Here is a 12297-nt window from a genome sequence, read left to right on the forward strand (position 1 = left end):
ATCTGATGTCAGGCAAAAGTAGTGTCTACCCACCAACAAATCTAGAAGTGGGCAAGCTGGGTAGTGGGATGCTATATGCATACAGAGCCAAAATTCTACTGCATGTTTGCAACAGTGCCAACACAACGTAAAAATGTCTCTTGTGGTCTCTAAGATTTGTACCCACATGTCTTTTCTGGAGTATCCCACTATCCAGCTTGCCCACTTCCAGATTTGTCGGTGGGTAGACACTACTTTTGACTGACAGTTCAGGCAAGTAGTAAACTCTCGCTGTTAGTTTTTATAATGGCAGTTTGGTTTAATTCTACATTGTTATGAAGAGTGACCAGATGAATTGCAAAAAAATGCAAAGTCATTCCTTGCCATGCAAAAATTAACTCAATCACAAAAACTCTATTTCCACTGAATTTAAACGCTCCAACTAAATGACCTGCTTATATGATTTTAGAGACCTTCTTGTTAGTTCAGGAGAAAGTGTTAAAGGGAATCTGTCACCCCCTGGGCGATATCAGACCTCTACTATGGGCATACAGGTGATAGAAAAGTAAATCTATACTTACCTGTATGGCCCATAGCAGAGGTCTGATTGCAGAGAAATCTGGTTTTATAAAATCTGTTTTCCAGAGGCTTAGCGTTCGGGGGACGCCAAGCAAACCCCTCCTATCTGCTTACTATTCCCCTAAATCGCCACCTGTGTGCTAAATTACCATATTCCCCCCTCCCCTGCACGTCACAGGGCCCTGTGCCAGGCCCTGCTCTGCCTCCCCTCCCGTGCATGCGCAAAGTGTCGCTCCCATGGAGTGCGCTTTGTTTCCCTCCGACTCCGTTTGGCTGCGTACTGCCAGTGGAGCGGAAGTCTCTGACTCACTATCGCTTGCACAATACAAGGCTGCGGCGCAGTAAGCAGCGAAATGGGGCCAGGGCCGGAGGCATGCTTTGCACATGAGCGGGAGGGGAGGCAGAGCCGGGCCTGTCAAAGGGGAAATATGGTAATTTAGCACAGAGGCGGCGATTCAGGGGAATAGTAAGCAGATAGGAGGGGTTTGCCTGGCGTCCCCCGGATGCCAAGCCTCTGGAAAACCGACTTTATGAAGCCAGATTTCTCTGCAATCAGACCTTTGCTATGGGCCATACAGGGAAGTATAGATTTACTTTTCTATCACCTGTATGCCCATAGTAGAGGTCTGATATCGCCCAGGGGGTGACAGATTCCCTTTAATGAGGACAAGGCAGCTGAAATCACTCTGTTGTGCTGATTGAATTATAAGAGCAGAATAGTTGTTTTAAAAGAGAGCTGATGTTTGAAAACATTGCCTTCTTCTTTTAACCATGGTTACTTCCAAGGAAACATGTGCAGTCATCCTCATTGCTTTGCATCAAAAGGGCTTTACAGGCATGTGCATTGGTGCTTGTAATATTGCCCATAAATGAAACATTTATTGGATCATCAAGAACTTCATAGAGGTTCAATTGGTGTAAAGAAGACTTCAGGGCACCCAAGAAAGTCCAACAAGTGTTAGGACGGTCTCCTAAAGAGGAGTCAGCTATGAGATTGGTTGACTGGTTCAACACCTGGGCGGATTTAGCTCAGGAATGGCGGCAGGCAGTTGTCAATGCATCTGCATGCACAGCAAGGTGAAGGCTTTTGAAGGCTGGCTTAGTGTCAAGAAGGGCAGCAAAAAAGCCACTTCTCTCCAAGAAAAACATCAGGGGCTGACTGATATTTTGCAAAGAGTACAGGGATTAGATTGCAAAGGACAGGGGTAAAGTTATTTTCTCTGATGACGCCCCCTTCAGACTGTTTGGGTCATCAGTACGAATGATTTTCTGAAGAAAGAAAGGTAAAGCATCCTGAGACCACTCATGTGTGGTGTTGCTTTTTTTGCTTTTCATCCTAGGAAGTGGGCTCACTCACAATTTTGCTATCAACAGCAACACTGTCATGGATAAAGAATGGCATCTAAGCATCCTCCAAGAGCAACTTTGCCCAACGATCCAGGATCAATTTATGATTAAAAATGCTTTTTTTCAGCATCATGGAGACTGTCATAAGACAAAATGATAACCAAGTCGCTCATTGAACAAACTATTGTAATTTTGGGTTCATGGCTGGAAAATCTCCAAATTTCAATCCCATTGAAAACCTGTAGTCGTTCCTTATGCAGCTGGCGGGCCTAACAAAAAGAAATTTTGAAAAATTCTAAGCACTGATTAGGCAAGAATGGGTTATCATCAGCGATGATTTGGCCCAGAAACTGATATCCAGCATGTCAGGGCGAATTGCAGACATTTTGAAAAATAAGGATCAAGACTGTAAATATTGAGTCTTTGCATAAACTTGCATCAATATTTTTTTTTTGCATTAAATGCTTTGCATTGTACCATAGAAACATCTTACTGAAATATCTAAAAACACAGAAGCAGCAAACTTTGTGAAAACCAACATTTATCATATGTGTCAGTCTCAAAACTTTTGCCATGACTGTACAGAATGGGGTCTGGACTACTGCTTCTTGGCCAGACAATATAAACAGAAGCAGGCTGATGTCTGCATGTGCAGACAATGCTGCTGGATTATGGGGGTGACCTTAAACCATGACAATGAGCTATAAACAGCGGCTGATTCAGAAGAGGACGGGGTACTTTTGGTACACAAATCCAATGAGTGAGTTGTCTATTTTTACAATATGTAGTGGTAGGCAATATTAATGATGAAAATAACCCTTTAAAAAGGTGGCAAAAGACTTTGCCATCTGGAGTCAAAGCTAGTGAAAATGGATATTTTACACTATCGTAAAAAGGCTTGACTGAATATCTCTTTATGTGACATGTGTTTCAAAGACTTTTAAAATCTGGAACATCACAAAACAATGGATGGCGCAGAGGAATTCTGATGAATCCTATTGTAAGTCAAGCAACGCAAATGTGAAGAAAGACAGTCAGGGATCTTTTTTAAAGAGTAATGCCTCAGTGGAGCCTTGGGGTGTCATTAAAAAAAAGGACAGTTTACCATACAAATGTGGCAATTTTCAACTTGACACTAAGGCATTACTGACATGCAGCATGCCTTAAGTTTTCTGAAAAAAAACATCTTAAACTTGTGCAGCTGCAGGAAGAAAATGAAGTTATGTTTACCCTGCAGCCACTAACTGTCATCATTGGGGCAGCGCTCAGGCTGCGAGCAGTAATATTCTCAGTGAGCAAACTATAATCACGCCCATCACTCCTTGACTGATATGCTGCCTTTTAGCATGTGAGCAGAGTAGGATGTCTAGTCAAGAAGCAGTGGACGCTGTTCTCAGCCCCAATGACTTTAAGTGGGTGTCTGCAGGGGGAATATAACTTAATTGTCTCCCTGCAGCCATGCTTCCAATTAGACTACTGCACATATATAAAGCAGCATTTATTGGTAAATCATTACTATGGCTGCAGGTAAATAAGTTTTTTTGCTGACAAGTTCCCTTTAAATATAAATTGCTGCCTTCCCTGGTTCCCAGTGACATCCCAATCCTCTTCTGCAGTCCAATCTGCAGGGAGCATGTTGTAAAGCAGAAGGATCTGAGCAGACTGATATATCGTTTTGTGGGAACAAAATTCAGTATAACCTGTGAAGTCCGTTTTTATTTTGCGCTTTTCAGTCAAGTGGAGGACTGACTGACTTCCTTATATACGTGTGCAATAGACATAGTTCTCAGTCACTAATTAAGACCATCCATTTGACTGGCTGGCATTGGAGGAGCAGAGATGTAAATAAATATAACATTGAATCTTTTTCCTCAAAACTATACATCTTTTCTGCTCAAGTCATCTTGCTCTATAACATGAAACTGCTTTTTCAATGTGCCAGATTCCTTTACATGTTAAGTTGGCGGTTGCTCCATCTGTAGGTACAATAGAACAATATTACATTGGCCAAAGCGTGCAGGCAGAGATACCAGTAGTGGTTTGCTTTGCCTTAAAGTGTGTTGGGTAGGAAATGACAATAGGATTTTTCTATTCCCTCTAAAATCTGCTACCATTCTTGCTATTAACCTACCTGGCTGCATATAACTGTAATACTACAGTTTTAGATATTGTTAATGACACTCTGTCCAAAGGACTTTATTTTGTTGAGTGTCTCTTATTTTTCTTGTTAACATTCTTGCAATATAGTGTTCAGGTTATGGTCTTTGGATGACTGACAATCCCAAGAGTAATGTTATTCACTTATTGGCTATAGAGCTTTCATTTGATGTATCACCTTTGCTTGCTTTTATTCTTGCCTGGTTTTTATGTGGCTTGTTGAATAATTTGTCACAAACACATATAGCAATATTATCGGTTACCAATCACAGCACAATGTGGGTTTCCTCTCTCAAGTTTTTATGTTTTGGATTTTCTAAAATGCATAATTTTTTTTTTTTACCTTTCAACATTTAACCCCTTTTCGTCCAATAACAGACATAGCCCGTCATGAGCGGGTGTCAGTTCCGGCACCATGATGTAAACACGCAGTGACAGTTCAGTGCTGATAGCTGTTACTCACAGCTGAGCACGGCGGGAAGAGGTGCGGGGACCCATGCCGTCGGTCCCTGCACCCAGATCGCTGTGACTGGTCAGTCTATCTGACTGACCGATCACAGCATGATCGTGCAGGAGATACTGAAATATCAGCATCTCCTGTCCGATCAGAGCAGGAGCTTGGCGCTGCCAGTAGCTGAGCTCCTGCACTAAACAGTTGGGAGTGGTGTCAGCACCACCCCTGGCTGTTAACCCCCTAAATGCTGCGATTGAACACGATCACAACATTCAGGAGGCCTTCAGATCAGCGCCCCCGCAACATAATTGCGGGGGTCCGATCGTTGCCATTGTCACCTGGGATTGTCATGACAACCCCTGGTCATCAAGCTACAGAAAGCTTCTGAGACCATGCTCACAGCATGGTCTAAGAACCTTTCAGTATTGGTATAATGCACTGCAATTCTAGAGCATTGCAATGCATTATACGTGTGAAGAAAGTGAACGTCCCATAGAGGGATTATGTAAAAAAGTTAAAAAAAAATGTAAAAATTTAAAACAAAATATTAAAAAATATTACACTAATAAATATAATTTTTTGTGTAAAAAATAAAAATAAACAAAAAAATTACGCATAATTGGTATCGCCGCATCTGGAACAACCCGATCTATAAAAATGTCACACTAGTTAACTCCTTCAGTGAACGCCGTAAAAAAAAAAAAAAAAAAAAAAGTGCAAACTATGCTTTATCATCATACCGCTGGAAAAATGTGGACTAAAACGCGATCAAAAAGACGAATATAAATAAAAATGGTATTGCTGAAAATGTCTTCTTGCCCTGCAAAAAACAAGCTGCCATGCAGTTCCGTCAACAGAAAGATAAAAAAGTTATAGCTAAGAATATATAGAATAAGGCAATGCAAAAATAATTATTTTTTCTAAAAAAGTGTTTATTGTGTAAAAGCGTCAAAACATAAAGAAAGATATTAAAGTGGTATCGCTGTAATTGTACTGACTTCATTCCATTTTCAGTAAACACTGGAATGATGTGCTTTACCAAAAAGCACTATCTTGTTTCATCTGTCCACAAGATGCTTACATATATTTTAGCAAACTGCAGTCTATCTTTTTTATGTCTCTGTCAGCAGTGGGGCCCGCCTGGTTCTTTGCCATAGCATTTAATTTCATCCAAATGTCGACGGATAGTTGGCGCTGACACTGATGCACACTGAGCCTGCAAGACAGCTTCAATTTCTTTGGAACTTGATTGGGGCTACTTATCCACCACCCTGACTATCCTGCGTTGCAACCTTTCATAAATTTTTCTCTGCCATCCGCATCCAGGGTGATTAGCTACTGTGTCGTGGGTTGTAAACTTCTTTATTATTATTATGGACAAAGGAACATCAAGATCTCTGGAGATAGACTTGTAACCTTGAGATTGTTGATATCTTTCAACAATTTTGGTTCTCAAGTCCTCAGACAGTTCTCTTCTCCTATTCTTTCTGTTCCCCATGCTTAGTGTGGCACACACAGCCACACAAAACAAAAAAGTGAGTCAACTTCTCCCCTTTTTATCTGGTTTTGGTGTGATTTTCATTTTGCCCACACCTGTTACTTGTCACAGGAGAGTTTGAACAAGCATCACATGCTTGAAATAAAGTTGTTTACCCACAATTTTGTCCTGCCCATTTCTAGGGTTTGTGTGAAATTATGTCCAATATGCCTTTTTTTCTCTTGTTTTTTTGTGTTGTTCCAATAAACATTAAAACATGTAAATCAAGCAAAAAAAGAATCAGAATTGGCTCCGCCTAATAGCAGTAATCAGCAATTTCAGGAAACGTGCAATACACCTATCCCCTAAGGACCTCTTTGCTCATCGTAGTAAAAGACAGTCCAATAGTGCAATAAAGAAGAATTGATGGCACTCACCGGTCTGTAAGAATGAGTTTTAATTCCATAATTTTAAAACATAGAAGCAGGGGGATGTGTGGAGCACATGTCTGATGACGGCTGTTTCGCGCTGATTGCGCTTCAACGGGTCACCTGCTTCTATGTTTTAAAATTATGGAATAAAGACTTGTTCTCATGGACCAGTGAGTGCCATCAATTCTTATTTGTTGCACTATTAAAACATGTATAATTGCAATAATTTTCTGAGAGAAATTCTTCATTTTCTGGAACAATTTCAACGGTGCCAACACTTTTGGCCATGATTGTATAATAATACCTTCCAATAAACAAACCATGGATCTTGCATTAAGCATTCTGTGAAGGACAATAACATATATGGTATTTAAATACTTGATGTCAGCAATTTTGCTATGCTATATTAGTGGGTAAATTCTATTTTTGCCATGATCGAAAAATTCCAACCCTACCTGATGTGGAGGCTGGAACCCTAATAGGAAAATGATAATGGTGGCCAGGCTCAAAGTTGGCTTACCCTTTGATATCTCTATGTGCTAATCATACCTAGATATGTTTCATTATTACTACCTCAAATGTCAGTCCAAATCGTAATACATTAACAACAGAAGTAAACGTAACCTCCATTATGTTACCATAATAAAGTCAGATATGTAGTCAAATTTACACACATATGTAGGTCCCCAAAAGAAGTATAATAAATCATGTGTATAAATGTGTATATAGCAGGTGACATAAGTATCAAAGACGTCACCAATTTTCTAAGTAAATATATTTCTAAAGGTGCTCTTGACATGGAATTCTCACCAGATGTCGGTAAGAACCAGTAAGTATAATCAGCATATTAAAGCTTGAACAATACACTGTATATAATATACTTATGTTAACGAAACACTCCCATGAAGTTTTTTTTTTTTACTAAACCTGTGTATACATGTATGTTGTGTGGTGTGTGTTAGTAAACTCACCTCCTGCTGTCTTCAGTGGTATCCAACATCATTCCAGTTCTCTTCTCAGTGATCTCACCGCTCTTCAGACTGTATGGGTCACACTGAGCTCTGTCACCTGGAAGTGGCTTTTACTATGTTAAGCCTATGGAGCGTTAGAACGAGCCTATATAGATTTGCATTGTAGGAGCTCATTCACGCCTGCGTATATATGGGACAAGTGCTATACAATTTTTTCATTAGATACCACTTGCACCAATGTTATTCAATGGGGCAGTGTTGATGTACGATTTTTTTCCACTGACATGCCATGTACCCATTCAAGTGCGTGGGAAACATCAGTCTGCAGTCGGATCACATCCAAGTGCAGTCCGATTTCCTCAGACTCACAGAGTGGAGAAGATGGAGAAATTTTGTTCTCCATCTTCTCCTCACAGTGTGCTCATCCGAGACACTATGCTGGCACTCTGAGCCGACGCTAATCAGTTGTCAGTTGCATAGAGTGATCTGGAAAGGCTGAAGAGCCGTGACGTCACTGAGAAGAGGAGCAGAATGGCGCTGGACATCGGAGAGAGCAGCAGTAGGTTAGGATATAGATACACTCACACTACTTAACATACACATACACACAGATTTAGTAAAAAAAAATAATCTGCGAGTGCTTCTTTAAAGAAGGAATCTTTTGCTGACGAGACTACGTTAGCGAACATGAAAATGAAAATAAAGAGGCATTTCAGTTCTGGAGCACCTTTAGGTTTTATGGCATTATCCACTATCTTAGCTTTCTATTGTTATGCTTATGTCATGTATATCTTATAGTGTGTAAATCAGTGTATTTAGCCAGTACATTGTTTCTCTAATTTCCAGAATTTTTAATGCTTAAATGAAGTACAAATAAGCAGTACTTGGGGACCCTTAAATTAATGAGAGTGAAATCCCTACATGATTATACTCAGTGCTTTGATCTTAATGGTTTGATTCAGTTGTGTAATTTATTCAACCTTGACTATCACCAATACCGGATTTACATCTCAGGAGCCTCAAGGCAAAAATATCTAGTGCTTTAGCACTGTCTCATTAACAAATTCCCACTAAAACCATGTCCAGTATACACGTAAACATGTACAATTAATCTGAAATACATGTAAAATATTATCCCAGGACTCTCAGACCTACACAGTATTCACATCACCGAATCATCTCTATGGCACTGCCCTTGGGAAATCCTTCTTAGGTACAGGACTTTTAAACCTAATGGAAAATCTGGCCCAAATTGTGATTTTGTAAGTTATATAGTGTACACTATAAAATGATACACCACTTTTCTGAGGAAAGCTAAAAACACAGCCAAAGAAGCACTGCACTTGTAAATGCTATTATGTTCTTCTTTTCTGCAATTGGTGACAATCTGGTCACCCAGACCCTCACCGATTAAAATTTCTGGCACGTCACTATGAAAGGTCAAAGTTTTCTGAAACTAGAGGTACACTCTGAATGGTAAATTCTAAATAGAGTAAAGGGTGTCTGGTGTGCCCATCTGTCATAAATTCCACCCTCTGTGCCACATTGAGGAGGAGACTCTCTGCTTGATTTAAGTACACTTCCATGTACAATTAAACCTTGTTAAAGAGACTTGTTTTGCAGATGGTATGGCCCTTTTGTCAGGTACTATATAAGCCTCTTACAAATCTCCATTACTTTGATCCCACAGAGGCAGAATCCTCCAGCTACAGTTTTGAAACTTTTTTCTATTCCTTTTTTACTTCAGAGCAATAATATGAATTAATATAGTAGTGTGTTTTCTATTAAATTAAAGGGAATTTTTTCCCTGCCTCTGATCTGTGAATAGCATGGTATAGAAAAGTCTGACCAGAATAATATATAGGTTTGTTAGAAAAGACGCAGTATAATTTGTATTTTATTTATTGAAATCCCTGGTGCGTATGGAAATAAGTCAGTTGGCTGGTCCTACTCCTAGATTGTCAGCTGTCTCTGCATGTACAGTCATACTGTACTCTCAGTCACTAAATAGGACCGCCCACTGGACTCATGTGCTTTCATACACCAGATATTTCAATAAATAAAATACAAGGTTTACTGAAACATTTTCCACAAAAATGTACATCAATCTGATCAGCTCCTTCTGCTCTATAACATGGTACCTGCAGATCAGATGCCATGTTCAACATGAAAGGTTCACTTTAAATTGCTGCATGACTTTGCAACCTGTTGACTATTAGAGAAATATTAATTTCTTTTGTCTTGTGGCAAGATTAAGATATATGTAGAATGGAATTTAAAAGGAATGTTGAGGGAATAGTAAAACCTTTTTACATACTGTGTGTATAGTCATGGCCGAAAGTGTTGGCACCCTTGAAGTTGTTCCAGAAAATGAAGTATTTTCTCCCAGAAAATTATTTTAGTTTCAGTTTGTTATACACATGTTTACTTCCTTTGTGTGTATTGGAACAACACAAAAAAACTGAGAAAAAGGCAAATTGGACATAATTTCACACAAAACCCCCAAAAATGGGCAAGACAAAATTGTTGGCACCCTCAGCTTAATATTTGGTTGTACACCCTGCAATCAATTGCTTCCTATAACCATCAACAAGCTTCTTACACCTCTCAACTGGAATTTTAGAACTGTCTTCTTTTGCAAACTGTTCCAGGTCTCTCATATATGAAGGGTGCCTTTTCCCACCAGCAATTTTAAGATCTCTCCACAGGTATGGGATTTAGATCCGGACTCATTGCTGGCCACTTCAGGACTCTCCAGTACATTGTTTCCATCCATTTCTGAGTGCTTCTTGAAGTATGTTTGGGGTCATTGTCCTGTGCTGGAAGACCCATGACTTAGGACACAAACCCAGCTTTATGACACTGGGCACTACACTGCGACCCAAAATCTTTTGATAATCTTCAGATTTCATGATGCCTTTCATACAGTCAAGGCACCCAGTGCCAGAGGCAGCAAAACAACCCCAAAACTTATTTGAACCTTCACCATATTTCACTGTAGATACTCTATGCTTTTCTTTGTAGGCCTCATTTAGTTTTCGGTAAACAGTAGAATGATGTGCCTTACTAAAAAGCTCTATCTTGGTGTCATCTGTACACAAGATGCTTTTCCAGAAGGATTATGGCTGACTATCCTACGTTGCAACCTTTCATCAATTTTTTCTGCTGTCCACGTCCAGGGATATTAGCTAAAGTGTCATGCGTTGTAAACTTGTTAATTATGTTGTGTACTGTGGGCAATGAAACATCAAGATCTCTGTAGATGGACTTGTAACCTTGAGATTGTTGATATTTTTCAACAATTTTGGTTCTCAAGTTCTCAGGCAGTTCTTTCCTCTTCTTTCTGGTCTCCATGCTTAGTGTGGTACACACAGACACACAATGCAAAGATTGAGTCAACTTCTTCACTTTTTATCTGGTTTCAGGTGTTTTTTATATTGCCCATACCTGTTACTTGCAACAGGTGAGTTTGAATGAGCATCACATGCTTGAATCAAAGTTGTTTACCTACAATTTTGGAAAGGTGCCAACAATTTTGTACAGCCCATTTTTGGGTGAAATTATTTACAATTGTCTTTTTTCTGTGTTTATTTGTGTGGTTCCAATACACACAAAGGAAATAAACATGTGTATGACAAAACATGTGTAATTGCAGTAATTTTCTTGGAGAAATACTTCATTTTCTGGAACAATTTCAAGGGTGTCAACACTTTTGGCCATGACTTTATTGTGCTGTATATGCTTTTATTGTATTGTTTGCATAATTAAAATGCTTTTATATAATGGATATAGTTAAGATAGGTTTAATTTTCAATGAGAAATGTAAGCCTTAGACTAAAATAATAACAATTAAATAGTTTTATCTTATTGAATTAAAATTGATGGTAAATAAAGTATTTCAGAATGAGGTAAATGGAGTAGGTTAATATGCTCATCTATCACTAACCAGCTTTTCATTAATGTGATTAGTATATGGTTTATTCATTATAAGTGCTACTTTTACATCCCTTTTTAGAAGCAATATGAGGTGATACACAGTATCAGTATATATCACAGAATCTCTCTCTCTCTGTCCCCACAAACACCCAGTCATGTTTCTATGGTAACACTCCTGTCGCCGGCCGTCATGGCAACCGTCTGGGGCTCCCGTAACCACGGCGATGTCTGTGCTCCCCCCTCCCATCCCCACACACACTCTTAGAGGGAATTCCCTGCATTTCCACTTGATTTAAAGGAACAGTAGATTGATTTCCCGGCTAAAAGTATAGTTCCAGTTATTATGAACCAAGGAGCACTCCAAGTCTGTACCTTCACATTTATTCTTTATTTCATGCCATTCATATCTACATTCTTATCCTCCTGAATATTTCATTAATAATGTGCCATACTACATGTCCTTGTATCACTGCTTCGTGCATATTGAGAGTCGTCAGTGGTTGATACTTTTTAATGGCTAAGTAGTAAGCATTGGAGACTACTCAGGTCTCTGCATCAGGGTGAAAGGTATCAACTCTCAATTTCAAATATTTTTTTGTCAACTGGCTAAAATACGGAGATATCTTTTTCCTGCATCATGCTCGATATTACATATTATTGTACTGTATAAATATTCTTTTTTTTTGTATTTCTGATGTCTTCATGCCTTTTACATTCCTTTATCTATGTACATTTTTCACTACTCTATGCTAATGAATGAGTTATCTTATACCAAGAGTCTCCCTCTGTTGTGCTGTGTCCTTTAGTAGATGGTTAAATGCTCCCACGGCCAGTGTCGTGTGACTGACTGCCTCCAGCCGTGGCCGCACTCTGGTGCTGATAGATCTGCCAGTGCCAGAGAATAGTTTCTCCTGTTAATGAGCAGAAGCATATTATCAAATCTATCTGTCTATCTACCCTCTCTCA

General features: G+C 39.3%; 1 protein-coding gene across 1 annotated transcript in view; it reads left to right on the forward strand.

Annotated features, from left to right (window-relative positions):
* The window catches only part of FOXO6 (forkhead box O6), a 165217-nt gene that overhangs the window by 77535 nt on the left and 75385 nt on the right, over positions 1-12297 (forward strand). The gene's annotated exons all lie outside the window — the stretch shown is intronic.

This window comes from Phyllobates terribilis, unplaced genomic scaffold (genome assembly GCF_046119375.1).
Source record: "Phyllobates terribilis strain yellow unplaced genomic scaffold, ASM4611937v1 Scaffold_2__4_contigs__length_985480577, whole genome shotgun sequence".
Classification (NCBI taxonomy): domain Eukaryota; kingdom Metazoa; phylum Chordata; class Amphibia; order Anura; family Dendrobatidae; genus Phyllobates; species Phyllobates terribilis.